The following is a 12,736-nucleotide window of genomic DNA, read 5'->3' as shown; positions in this document are numbered from 1 at the left end:
TATCTATTACACACACAAAAAAACAACAACAGAAGACAAAGAGCACTGTGATCAGCCATCGGTGTAATGATATTTTGTAGCTATTAAATAGATATATTCTAATTTTCTTATATTAGGTGTACAGTGTGTTCTAGCCAGAGGTATTGCTATCAATCAAGGGTAATGGCAAGAAATCAAAACTGGACCAGCAGCCTGCATCCTTATTTAAACCTTGCTAATATTTTTTTTATATTTACAATGGGTCAAAGTGCAATGTAAAAACCCAGGGAGCAAGCATGTGCTTACCTCATCAATGTGAAAAAGTGCAGGCCACCTGGCTTTAAACTCTCCGGCAGCTGGATTTTCCTGCACTACCTCTTTTCTTCTGTAGGAGAATGTTTTTGACATCTTCTTTTTTACACATGATGCACTGTTTCTTTGTCTGACATCATTCAACATTTCAAGTCTGACATTTTCTAAGCTTTCATCCGTTTCGCCAGCAGGGTGTGAAGGACAAAAGTTGACTTCAGCTTTTTTTAGGCTTCTTTACATTTTTGGCTGGGAGGCAGTCATCACTACGTTTGTTTTTCAAAGCATTTACAGTCACTTCTGGAAAGCCAATAGTTCGCATCTTTGTTCTGTAATTAGCCATTTTATATTTTAGGCTAATCATCCAGCCATAGTAACCAGTGGCAGATGGTTCCTTCAAACAGGGAAATTTTTTGATGAGTGCCTCTGCTACATCATCTATTTGGTAATTTTGTGGGTACGCTGTATACTGGAAGATCTCCTCGGCTAGCTTCTCTAAGATGTCAGACTTTAACCCTGGAGTAATCTTCAGTTGAGTGCCAGTTTCTCTGAAGCTGTCATTTCCACGTTGAAGCTGCACCTCTACATTGTATGGAAAGTGAGGAATGGGGAATTCACGTGGCCATGCACGTGATCTCAATTCATTGTCTGAATGTGGCAGAATGATGGTGTCATCCGAGTCTGTTGTGGGCAATGAGGCCTCTGAGGAAATGGGAGATGTTTGGTTGCTCACTGGTGCTCCAGATGATCCAGAAGTGCTGGGAGCATTCTGCATTACAGAAGATGGACTCAAACCCACATCATTTAGGGGGGTTAGAGTTAGGGTTGCCATGTACACCAACTTGATTGTACTTCTGTCCTTTATGTCGTGTACTGATGTAACATTCATGAAATCATTGAAGTCAGGATCCATGAATTGAATACGAAAGTCTGTTTCAATTCCAAATGCTTGGCAAATTGTATTGTGGAACTCTGCCAAAGTTTCTGGCATTCCTGAATGGAGATCAAGTCTTCTATAGTCATCGTCGCCCACAATGACTCTCAACTTCAGATGCTGTGCCATTCTTCAATCTAATTGTTAAAGACAAAAAAAAAAAAAAAAAAAAAAAAAAAAGTTAAATCAGCATTTCGTACTATTGTTACTTAGGTATAACTTTTTATGAACCGAACCAGAGCAGGAACATACCACCATACAATTCCAATCTGTAATGTTATTCTGCACTTGAAAACAATTAATTTTTACCGTTACTTTCTTTGCGTGGAATGAAGAACACATATTTTTTTCTTTGTTTGTGGTTGTGTGGTAGTTCTTCCTTTGAACATGATATATTTAAACTGACAGATTTGAAAACTAATTTGTATTATTTTAGTCAAAAATGTTTTCCTTAACATGTACATTTATATAATGGCAACATGAGGGTAGTTTAGTACAGGGAGATGTCAGATGATTGGATTGGATTTCCCTAAGAAAATTCTTTCTATCATTACTAAAAACAAAATTATTCCTCCTGTAAGAAATGTTAGGCTGCCCTCTTGTTACCATATTTAGTGTATTAGTGTATTAACTCATGCAGCGTATGAACACAACACGAACTACCATAATCCAACCTTGCATCTGTATGAATCGTTTAAGTGTCACCATTCGCCGGCCTCCAATCCTGTAATCTGCCAAGGGGTACTGGTCCAACAAGGCACCGAGTTGAATGAGGGAGACTTCTGAAGTGGGACATAACTCAAATGCCCTAAAATGCTCCCTATACCATGCATCAAGCTTTTTAACAATAAAGCTCAAGCTTTTCTCCACTACAACCATCTGGATAACCTCTGCAAACTCTGGTAAGCCACCTACAGAGCCATGAACAACAACCATACCTTCTCTGTAGTTAACTCCATTAACAGATGCATTCTTTGTGAGTTGAATGTGAGTAATATCAGGGTATTCCAACTGCAGAACCTTCTGCACATCCTGATGCAAAATGTCAACAGAGACAGTTGAGACAGCTGAGACAGTCAAGCTAGAAGTTTCGGTTGTGGTTGACGCCAAGTTATAAGCAATCATGAACTGATGCTTCACCGCCATGGACAAGAGTACGTTTTTAAAGCAGCGTGTGTGACGAACCACCTGCTTAAAAAACTGTGTTTCGCCTCAAACCTCATTGTCCACAACCCAACTAGTGGACCAAAAAATCTGATCATCTGTGGATAATGTTCCACAAAATGATGTTTCGGCAACAGGTTTAGACCAGGAAAAACCTCTTGTAACCTAGCTCTATGGTCACAAATCTTGGCTTCAAGGAAAGCAATGGATTGTGTTGTGTGCACTGGTGCAACAACTAGCTCAACGATATCTTTAAGGTCCAAAATGACCTGCCAGGCAGGTTCATCTGGGGGCACCAAATGTCCAATCAAAAGCGGAAGCAATCGCAAAAGACTCCAATTTTCATGTGCATTTCCTCCAATGCTTTTCTTCAGCATGAATGTCCTGGGAATAGCATGAGGACGATTACTTTTGTCTGTCCACTTGTAAGGAAATTTCTGAATGGACTCATTGAGTTTGTCAAGTGTGAAATACTTTTTTGAAATTAACAAGTTGAGGCAGTGTGCCAACTCAACTGGTAATATGCCTTCAAAGATGTCATGTGCAACATCTGGAGGGTAGCCTGTGCAGACATTAAAATGAGAAAGATAAGAAGAGAAAACACACTTCCTTTTAACACCGTAACAAGGTTGTGCATTGTCCTGTGCTGATCTAACATGCATTTCATGCATCTCTTTGCTTCGGAGAGTAAATGTCCCTGAACTGACTTCGGTCTCCTGAATTTCCGACTTTTTGCCACACAAAAGCGGCAAATGTATTCACCTGCAAAACTTTCAATAAATCCAGCAATTCCATGTGCCCCCAAATTGTCTGCTACAACACACTGTATTGTGCCTTTAACAAAATCTCCAAGCTGAGCAATAAAAATACCTTGACTTTCCAAAATGGCAAGATCCCTCAACAACGGCTCTAGTACCTTTTCATAGCCATATTTCCTCACATCATCAGATCTGCAGAGTAATGCCAAATAAATTGAAGACAACGAAGAATGACAACCTGGTGGTAAATTGCTGAGAGTCCAGTAAACGCCACAGATCTTGTGCTTTTTACGAGATGTGCCAAGTGGATTACAAATTTCGAAATCATCCACATAAAAATTCAACAACACTCGCAGCTCACCTTCTGACAAAAAATGGTTATCCTTGAAAAACTGACCATCTCGAAAAGACTCGTATTTCACTTCTCCTCTGCCCTCTGATATGAGGTGATTATCTAATGCTTTGTTAAGAATGTGACCATTAGTAAAAAGCTGCTGTAAAAACTTTAATAGTGGAACATACTGCAGCGTTCTTTTATCTTTGTCATCCAAGATATATTCTATGGGTTCCACAACTTGAAAATTGTCTCTGTAGTATTTTTATGCGCTTAAAGGATGTTGACAAAGGACAACCTTTGCCAATTGACTTACAGACCGGATTAGATGTACACAGGGCCGATGCAAGTTCGTCAATGACTGACTGGTCAATTTGCAGGTTGTAACTATTCAGTGTGTCATGTATCACATTTCTTGTACTACACAAAGATGCTGTGCTCAACAAATATTGAAATTCTTCCAGCAATTCATCAATTGCAGCACTTGGCACATGAAAAATATTTTCCAGCTTTAATAACACTGCAGCAATTTTTTGTTCTATTATCTCTGGCTGATCCTTTGACTTATCTAAATCAATGTCATCAGACTGACTTTCATTACAGAATTCTTCACTGTCTGAAACACCAGGCTCTTCAGTTTCAGCTACACTAGTTCCCTGGACTACACCATGCTTAAAATCTCTCAACGTATGCAAGCTGTGCTTCCGACTTTTATGCGACTTGAAGGTGCTGTATACATTGGATGTGTATTCACAGCCTTTAAACATACATGTGACTGTCTCATTGTTTTTCAGATGATGGCCTATGTGCACAAAATAATCATGTTCTGTTCCAAGTTCACTACAGCCACATAAATGACAGGAAAATGAAGTAAATATGTCAGAGTGCTTTAAGGTATTTTCGTGATTCCTTGACAAATGTGACAAAAGTGAATTCCAAGTTGTAAATACGCATGGACAATTAGGGTATATACACTTAATATGATGGCCACGCCCAAAATGACTATGTTTTAGTCTGTAATGTTTAAGAATTTCTGATCGCCTAGACACTTCCGCACCACAGTCTTTACACTGCCACATAAACTAGACAAACCACAAAGAGAGAAAAGGGGACAAAAATCAAATATTAGTGATGGTGTCGTAACAGTCACATCCGGGGCATGGTGATCCGCTTCAACTTTGATTACATAAAGCTATGCTCTGTAAAGACAACTAAATGTATAGTTTATTGTGACTTAGTTTGGGCCACAGAATCTCATATTATGCAAACAGAAGCTTTACTCAACAGATTAAGGGCGTACTCGCACCCAGCACGGAACTCGCACATAAACTCCACTGTGCCGTGCGAGAGAGAGCGCTTCTCAAAAAGAGTGCAGTGTTTCCTAGACAAGGAAAGCATAACCGTGGGGGGACAATCGTGCTTGGGCATGGTACAAGGCAACCGGGCCTAGTGTGAGTACGCCCTAAGAGTAACAGTGTATCAGTGGCAGATTTACTTTGCACTGCTGTTAGTAATTACTGTTATAGAAAGAACAAATACACACAAGCACACCTAGCAGGAAGCTAGACATGAAGAAAATTACTGTGTACTGGTACTTTTATAGCAGCACTTCTCTATGAATTATATGATAAAGTACCAGCGTTGAGATGCCCCCCATAAATAAAGAACAAAATGTATACCACACAGTTACAGCACATTTTTAGCTTTCTCCGTAGCAGCACTGCTGTGATCAGTATAGCTGTTAAGATGCATGTTTAATGCACTTACCAAAACAATATGAGCTCCCCAAAGAATTATGTTTTGGTCCACATCACACCAAGACAATCAGATATGAGAATAACCTGCAATAGAAATAAAAATGAGCAGGGATTAAAAAGATAAATTGTAAGCATGTTGAGGAAAAAGTAATTGTCCAATAATCACAAACTTGTGTCAGCACAAAACATGTTAAAGCCCACGACTCAAATCAGATCACTACAAACTAATTTGTGTCCAAGTCCAAATTTTAATAATACCTTATTACTATAAAAAATATCCAACAAATGGCAGATTAAGAGGGTGGAAGTGGACAGACAGACATGGACTTCATTTTCAGGAAAGATTATTTTAATTATCAACTTATTTATTCACAGCAGGACTATTTTCTTGCAAGTGTGTTATTCCTCTTATAAATTACTTAAGAGCATTTAGAAATTACATCAGAAAATAATGCATTCAAAGCTTTAGATGCTCTAAGCATACAGACAGGAAATTATATGAAACAAGAGGGGTATATTGAAGTTTCTGGAAATTGTGTGAATTAAGTACAAAACAGATTTGGTTTCTTAAATTAACTACCATTGTTTGTACAACAATGCATGAAATATAAACACCTGTACAATGTTTTAGAATAAATAATTGTGTAAGGTTATTTACATTGTGTCAGATCATATTATATGGCGATTTTTTATAAACTGTTTGTGAAATCAGAAACAGAAAAATCTCTTCACAATGCAGTCCACAAGCCTACAACTACTAAGTACATTGTGAGATATTATAACTGAGTCAACAAGTCAAGACCCCTGCCAGCTCTTAGTTTTGTAAAATTAATTAAAATTAATTATTTTTTCTGTCTTCATGCCATATCACTAACTATTAGTATTTGTATTTTTCATGTTCCACTTCTATACTAAAAGTATTAGTTTAAAATTGGGAGCAATAAATGCAGTGCCAACATAATTGGTCTTTGTGTTTAGAGCAGAAACAAAGTTGAACAACATCAACCTGCTAGCTAAACCCACATTCTCATCCCTGTCGTCTTCTGCCTACCACTTCAGGTTAACTGGTCTTTCACTGGACTATCGGCTGTGGTCATACTAGCTGGTCCTCTCGTGTCATCTGCAAATCTCCTGCTATTTAGTTATGAAACATTTGCATGCTTCTACTACATGTACTTTCAGCCCCACCTTTACGTTTTAAGCTCTGATAAGGCGCGTCGGATACCGTCCACGAGGACTGCTACCCATGCCGCTACCACGAAAGAGAAGCTTGTTTTTTTTCCTACCCGCATTCCGCGAAGACCTGCCTCTGATTGGCTAGTGTTCGTTGCATTCGTTGGATAGGTTTGCTCAAGTGGAGTGACAGGCCTTGAAAAATGTCACGGTCGGTCGCAGCCAGTCAGCGGCAGAGTAGGGGCGGGTCTACGGGTGTGAAAAATACAAACGTTTAAAGAAACGGTAAATTCAGGCACCCAACGTTACCTAGGCCTGCCATTATGATTATGTAGAAACATATATTCTTGCACATTAACCACCTTTTACCAACATGATTTCACAGGTGTATTTTGTCCTAATGTTAACACATTGACAAGATTAGAAAACATGCTTACAGCCAGTCAGAATAACGTTAATGTAATGTTAGGCTTGGCCAGTCTAACGTAACGTACATGCCTAGACAGCAAGGAAGGTGCAGCTACAATTAACGTTAACATTCGTAAAACTGTTTTTGCTTTTATTCAGCTTCCACAAACTAATAAATAAGTCAAGACAAACACTGAATTCACCAAGCATTTAACACTTAAGCTAAGTTAACTTACTAACCATACACAACTCACGTGGTTATAGTCGCTGAAACCTTATCTAATGTAATTTATATTAAAAAAAAAACACACAAACTTAGCATTAGCTAAACATTTTTTTTTCTATAAAATGTTTTAAAGTGTAAACAGAACCCTGTTTAAGTAACAACTATAACACACCAATGATTATATATTGCTTACTTACCGAAAATGCAGAGCTGGATTTGCAGCATTCAAACGAGTGAAATCACGTTTAATCCCCCGCCTTGGCGCCTTCAGAAAAAATGTGTCTGCACATGCGCAGACCGGACAGTATATGGAAATTAATTGAAACGTATTTTTTTCTAATTACTTTTAATTGAATGAAATTAACTCGTTTTAAACAAGGGCAGTGAATTTGAAAATTAGTTACAGCTACAATTAACGTTAACATTAGTAAAACTGTTTTGCTTTTATATTCAAGGCTTCCACAAACTAATACATAAGTCAAGACAAACACTGAATTCACCAAGCATTTAACACTTAAGCTAAGTTAACTTACTAACTTTACACAACTCAAGTGGTTAAGCTAGTCGCTGAAACCTTATCTAATGTAATTTATATAAAAAACACACAAACTTAGCATTAGCTAAACACATTTTTTTTCTATAAAATGTTTTAAAGTGTAAACAGAACCCTGTTTAAATAACAACTATAACACACCGATGATTATATATTGCTTACCTACCGAAAATGCAGAGCTGGATGCTGCATTCAAACGAGTGCAATCACGTTTAATCCCCCGCCTTGGCGCCTTCAGAAAAAAATGTGTCTGCACATGCGCAGACCGGACAGTATATGGAAATTAAATGAAACGTATTTTTTTCTAATTGGGCAATTCCAGCGTTATGGACGTGACATTTGGAGTCAAAACTTGAAATATAAACGCTCAAAGAATGCATTTAATAGTAACATATTGAACCGTCTATTTATATATTCATAATCCCTTACTAAAGGAGTCCAGACATTAGAAAAATGTCAGTCTATTCAACTGTTTTATATTTTAGATGAGGGAAATATACAGCGTTACGGACGTGACAAAAAAAAGTCACTAAGTTTTGGGTGACAACATTTTTTAAGAATTCTGTGAATTACATTGCGCAAACCAAAAGTAATACTGCCCACTGAATGAAGAAGGGTTGGCTCTTCACAGAGCATAAAATAATAATTTTATTTCATTTTTCATGTTCGCATTAATGAGGAAAAAAACAACGTTAAGGATGTGACAGTTTTCCGTTACGGATGTGACCGGTCTGAAAGCGGCACAAAAGACTGGTTTAAAACTGCTTTAAAACTTTCACAGAGACCTCAAGCAAGCATTTAAACCACCAAATACTGAAATCTGGGATACCAGTATGGTAAGACTCCACAATTTATCAACTTTTTACTAAACTTTATACAAATGTAACGTTATACTCTGTAGTGCAAAAGGTTATGGATTAGACCTATTTCTCATGTTGACAAGCATATGCGTTGTTCAAGAATCAATTTAGAGACCATGATTTTCCTTCTTACAGAACTGCTTGCTAAAATACATTGAAAAATATTAATGTTTATCATAAAGCAGTTTAAAATCGCATGTTTTCCCCACAGTCAGGTGAACCGATTGACACTATTGCCAATCGCAATCATGTCAGTTTTATGTTTTGTGTATGAATGACCACACGTTTTTTTTCGTCTAGTTTTCAGAGTTTAAAGCGGAGTCTTGAGTCAAAATGATCAAACTTTATTTCAAGTCAAAATTATTGCAATCTTATTATTTTCATTTTGTCAGCTTGATCGCGCGGATTGTGATCAATAGGCTAGGCTATTCATTTTTAACCAACCGGTAACGCGACATCCCAATTCCAGAGGAAGTGTCCTATGAGACACAATGCTCTTCTATAAGTTGTACTGTATCATATAGGCCTACCTTTTGATGTTCATATTTCGTTCTCTGGCAAGAGGAAGAGAAGATCGGTTCATGTGCACCTGATCCGCCGCTTACAGGCGCTGCAGTAGCTAATCTGTCACGCGCCGTAGGCTATTAAAAGAGCGACATCTATTGTTTAAATTTTGTTATAAAATCGACTGAATTTGAAAGTTAAACCTTTTTCATATTAAAACTAACAAAGCACAAAGAGTATTGCGATTATTGGATATGTTCTGATATGGTAAGCCTGAAACAGATCACAGCAATATAAAGAAGCAAACTCATAGGATTTAATATGAAGCGTCCGTAACGGTCACGCCCGTAACGCTTATTATGGTTGTTCAGAGTAACGTAGTGAAATGAATTGTTGATCCTAATAAGCATAAACATAATTTAGCTTTGCATATAAAGTTTCAAGTTATTTGCATTTATAATTGTTATATGACATAAACTTAATCATTAAAACGTTACGGACGTGACAGAGCACTGAAGCGTCCTGACCTCTTTATTCTAGCTCTTATAAATTCATCAGGCAGTGCTGTTATGACTAAATGAGTGTATTTATTTCTCAGGCATGTATCCATCTTTCTACACAATGCTTACTGCTAAAATAAAGTTTAAAAAAATGGGGTCTTTGATCCCTTTTTTGAAAGCATGAAATATGGTTGGTTGAAAATTTAATTTAAGCATTGTTGCTTACCACATATATTGTGGATAAACAAGGCAATTTTCTTAAAATTTCTGTTAGAGCACATTAATACAGTATATTACAGACCTAAATGGACAAATTAAAAAGGGTTTTGTTCTTTTGGTTAAAACTTTTTTTTTTCATGGTAAAGATGACCTTTGCGTGGAATTGCCCAATTACTTTTAATTGAATGAAATTAACTTCTTTTAAACAAGGGCAGTGAATTTGAAAATTAGTAATAAAAAATAAGTAGGGTTAAATAACACATTAAAATCAGTGAAATTAACCAGATAAAAACATGTAACATTTACAAGGGGTCAGAATCATTTTTTTCAGTGCATAAAAGAGGAAGCAAAAAGTACCTGGATGACCCACAACTTCCAACGGACACTTTAATATCCCACGGGAGAGGATTTGTGAATGGCAGTGAAGTGACGCAACAGACGCTGGTAGTTCACATGATCATGACAACATGGCAAATGTAGTACGTCCAAATAACATTTGTACTATTTAGAGCATACTTTTTTAGCGGCCATTAAGTAATTACTTATTCAAAATAAGACACCAGCACCCACCATTTTTAAAAAGCCATGTACGGTCCGCCACTTAAAGGGATAGTTCACCCAAAAATGAAAATTTGATGTTTATCTGCTTACCCCAAGATGTAGAGGACTTTTTTTCTTCAGTCGAACGCAAATTATGATTTTTAACTGCAACCGCTGCCGTCTGTCAGTCAAATAATAGCAGTGATAAGACAATAAGAGTCGAAAAAACTTCCATAGACAAATCCAAATTAAACCCTGCGGCTCGTGACGGCACATTGATGTCCTAAGACACAAAACGATCGGTTTGTGCAAGAAACCGAACAGTATTTATATAATTTTTTACCTCTAATACACCACTATGTCCAACTTCGTTCAACTTCCGGTTAGTAAGGTCTGATCGCGCTCTGACAACGGAAGTGATGTCTCGCGTTCATTGAAGTATATGGGCGAGACATCACTTCCGTCATCACAACGCGTTTTTTGACCTCACTAACAGGAAGCTGAACGAAGTTGGACATAGTGGTGTATTAGAGGTAAAAATTATATAAATAATGTTCGGTTTCTCGCACAAACCGATCGTTTCGTGTCTTAGGACATTAATGTGTCGTCACGAGCCGCAGGTTTTAATTTTGATTTGTCTAAGCAAGTTTTATTTACTGTTATAGTTGAAGTTCCCATCTACTGCTATTATTTGACTGACAGACGGCAGCAGTTGCAATTAAAAATCATAATTTGCATTCGACTGAAGAAAAAAAGTCACCTACATCTTGGATGCACTGGGGGTAAGCAGATAAACATCAAATTTTCATTTTTGGGTGAACTATCCCTTTAATGCTGTAGAAAAGCAATAAAAAAAAAAATTCAGGAAGAGTGTTTTCGGCTTGTTTTTTATTTTTATGTAAAAATATGGCATGCAGTTGCTTCAAACAATGGTATAAAGTTATTCAAAATATCATTCAATGTAAATTGTGATAATTGTAATTAATAATCGCAATTACTATTTAAACTTCAAGGGAATATTCAACCATTATGATTTTTTTTTTTTTTTGTCATAATTGTGCGGCCCTCTTGAGTAGGAACTTATTGAGATTTTGAACGCAACCTTTATCTGACAGTGACACTGAAGACTGGAGTAATGGCTGCTGAAAATTCAGCTTTGCCATCACAAGAATAAATTACATTTTCAGATAGGCTTTTATTTTATTTGTATTATTGTAATTATACTTAACAATATTACTGTTCTTACTTCTACTGATCAAGTAAATGCATAAATAAATCAAAATTAAATAAATAAAATAAAAAAGAATTTCTCAAGAAAATGCATGTTTATATATATCAAATGGGTTTGACTAACTTGTTTAAGTTGTTTCAGTGCAATATATCTAACTTTTAATATATATAACTTAGTGCATCACATCTGAGAGACACACTTTGACTCAAAAGACAGCAACTGAATCCTGTCTCCTTTCAACCTCATGGGGCTTTCTGGGTTTACGCTTGATCTGGCAAGACACTGATGATGCTGGTCAATCTCAGCGTATCAAGCTGTGTGAGATAGTTTATGGTCCCCTGATCACAAATGCTCTGCAAGCCCACTGACTGTAACACCTTAAAATAGTCCAATCCCCATCGGAAAAAAACAATTACATGGTTTGTGAGTATCTTCATCCCAGTGACTTTAGCAGTTTGTTGGGATTTGCTGGTACAAACACCAACACAATAGCTCTTCATATTGTGAGTATATTCAAAACATTTCGAGAATCGGGTTACTCAAGCTTGACTTTAAGTGATATTGAAAGTACGGTTTGGTAAACAAAACTTTGACAAAATCCTCTGGTGATGTGTGAACTTCTTTCATTGAAGATGGCAGTGTTGAATTGGTTTTGTTAGAGGCAGGGCTACCTGCTTTCTCTCAGAAATGTGTTTTGTGCTCTTATTTACATATACATGAGATTTGACTGCACACTCACTTGCAAAAAGTTTTTTAGATTTATCTCTTGACCTGCACCTCGGACGGAGTGCGTTTGTTTATGTCTTTTTTGTGCTCTTATTTACATCATTTTGAGAATTCATGTATATTCTCTGTTCCTCTCTTGTCATGACCCTTTAAAGCACCAAGTGTCAAAGAGAGTGACTTTATTCAACATTTCAAATCTTTATTAACATACATGACTTTCCGAACTGATTTGTGATGGGAAAAGGGAAAAGAGCGAGTTTGTCAAAAGGCGGATTCGAACCTGTGTTGATCGTGTCAAAAACTATATTCACATACTATAGGCCCTATGGTCTACGCCAATACAGACATTACATAAAATACGTCTTTTTTAGTATTTAACTGAAAACATACAATGGCTAAATTACAGCCTACTTGCATTAAATTGGACAACTGTTAGTATTTTAAGCATTAAATGAGGTAAATTCCCTGTTTTGGGTTGACACATGACAACTTAAAAAACGTAAAAATATATAAGTTCACGCTCCTTTTCTTCGCTCTCCTGTCGTTGGGAGGCCGGCATCT

General features: G+C 36.9%; 1 long non-coding RNA gene across 1 annotated transcript; it reads right to left on the bottom strand.

The window, feature by feature from the left end:
- Nucleotides 1-527: 527 nt before the first annotated feature.
- Nucleotides 528-6,473, bottom strand: LOC137013336 (uncharacterized). Its single transcript, XR_010893699.1, has 3 exons — nt 6,424-6,473; nt 5,246-5,319; nt 528-1,359 (listed from the first exon to the last, which is right to left on the bottom strand). It is a non-coding gene; the product is annotated as an uncharacterized lncRNA (long non-coding RNA).
- Nucleotides 6,474-12,736: the final 6,263 nt, after the last annotated feature.

Source organism: Chanodichthys erythropterus, chromosome 22, assembly GCF_024489055.1.
Source record: "Chanodichthys erythropterus isolate Z2021 chromosome 22, ASM2448905v1, whole genome shotgun sequence".
In the NCBI taxonomy this organism is placed as follows: Eukaryota; Metazoa; Chordata; class Actinopteri; order Cypriniformes; family Xenocyprididae; genus Chanodichthys; species Chanodichthys erythropterus.
Note: the sequence above shows the minus strand (reverse complement) of the source record. Positions and strands in the feature narration are given on the sequence as shown.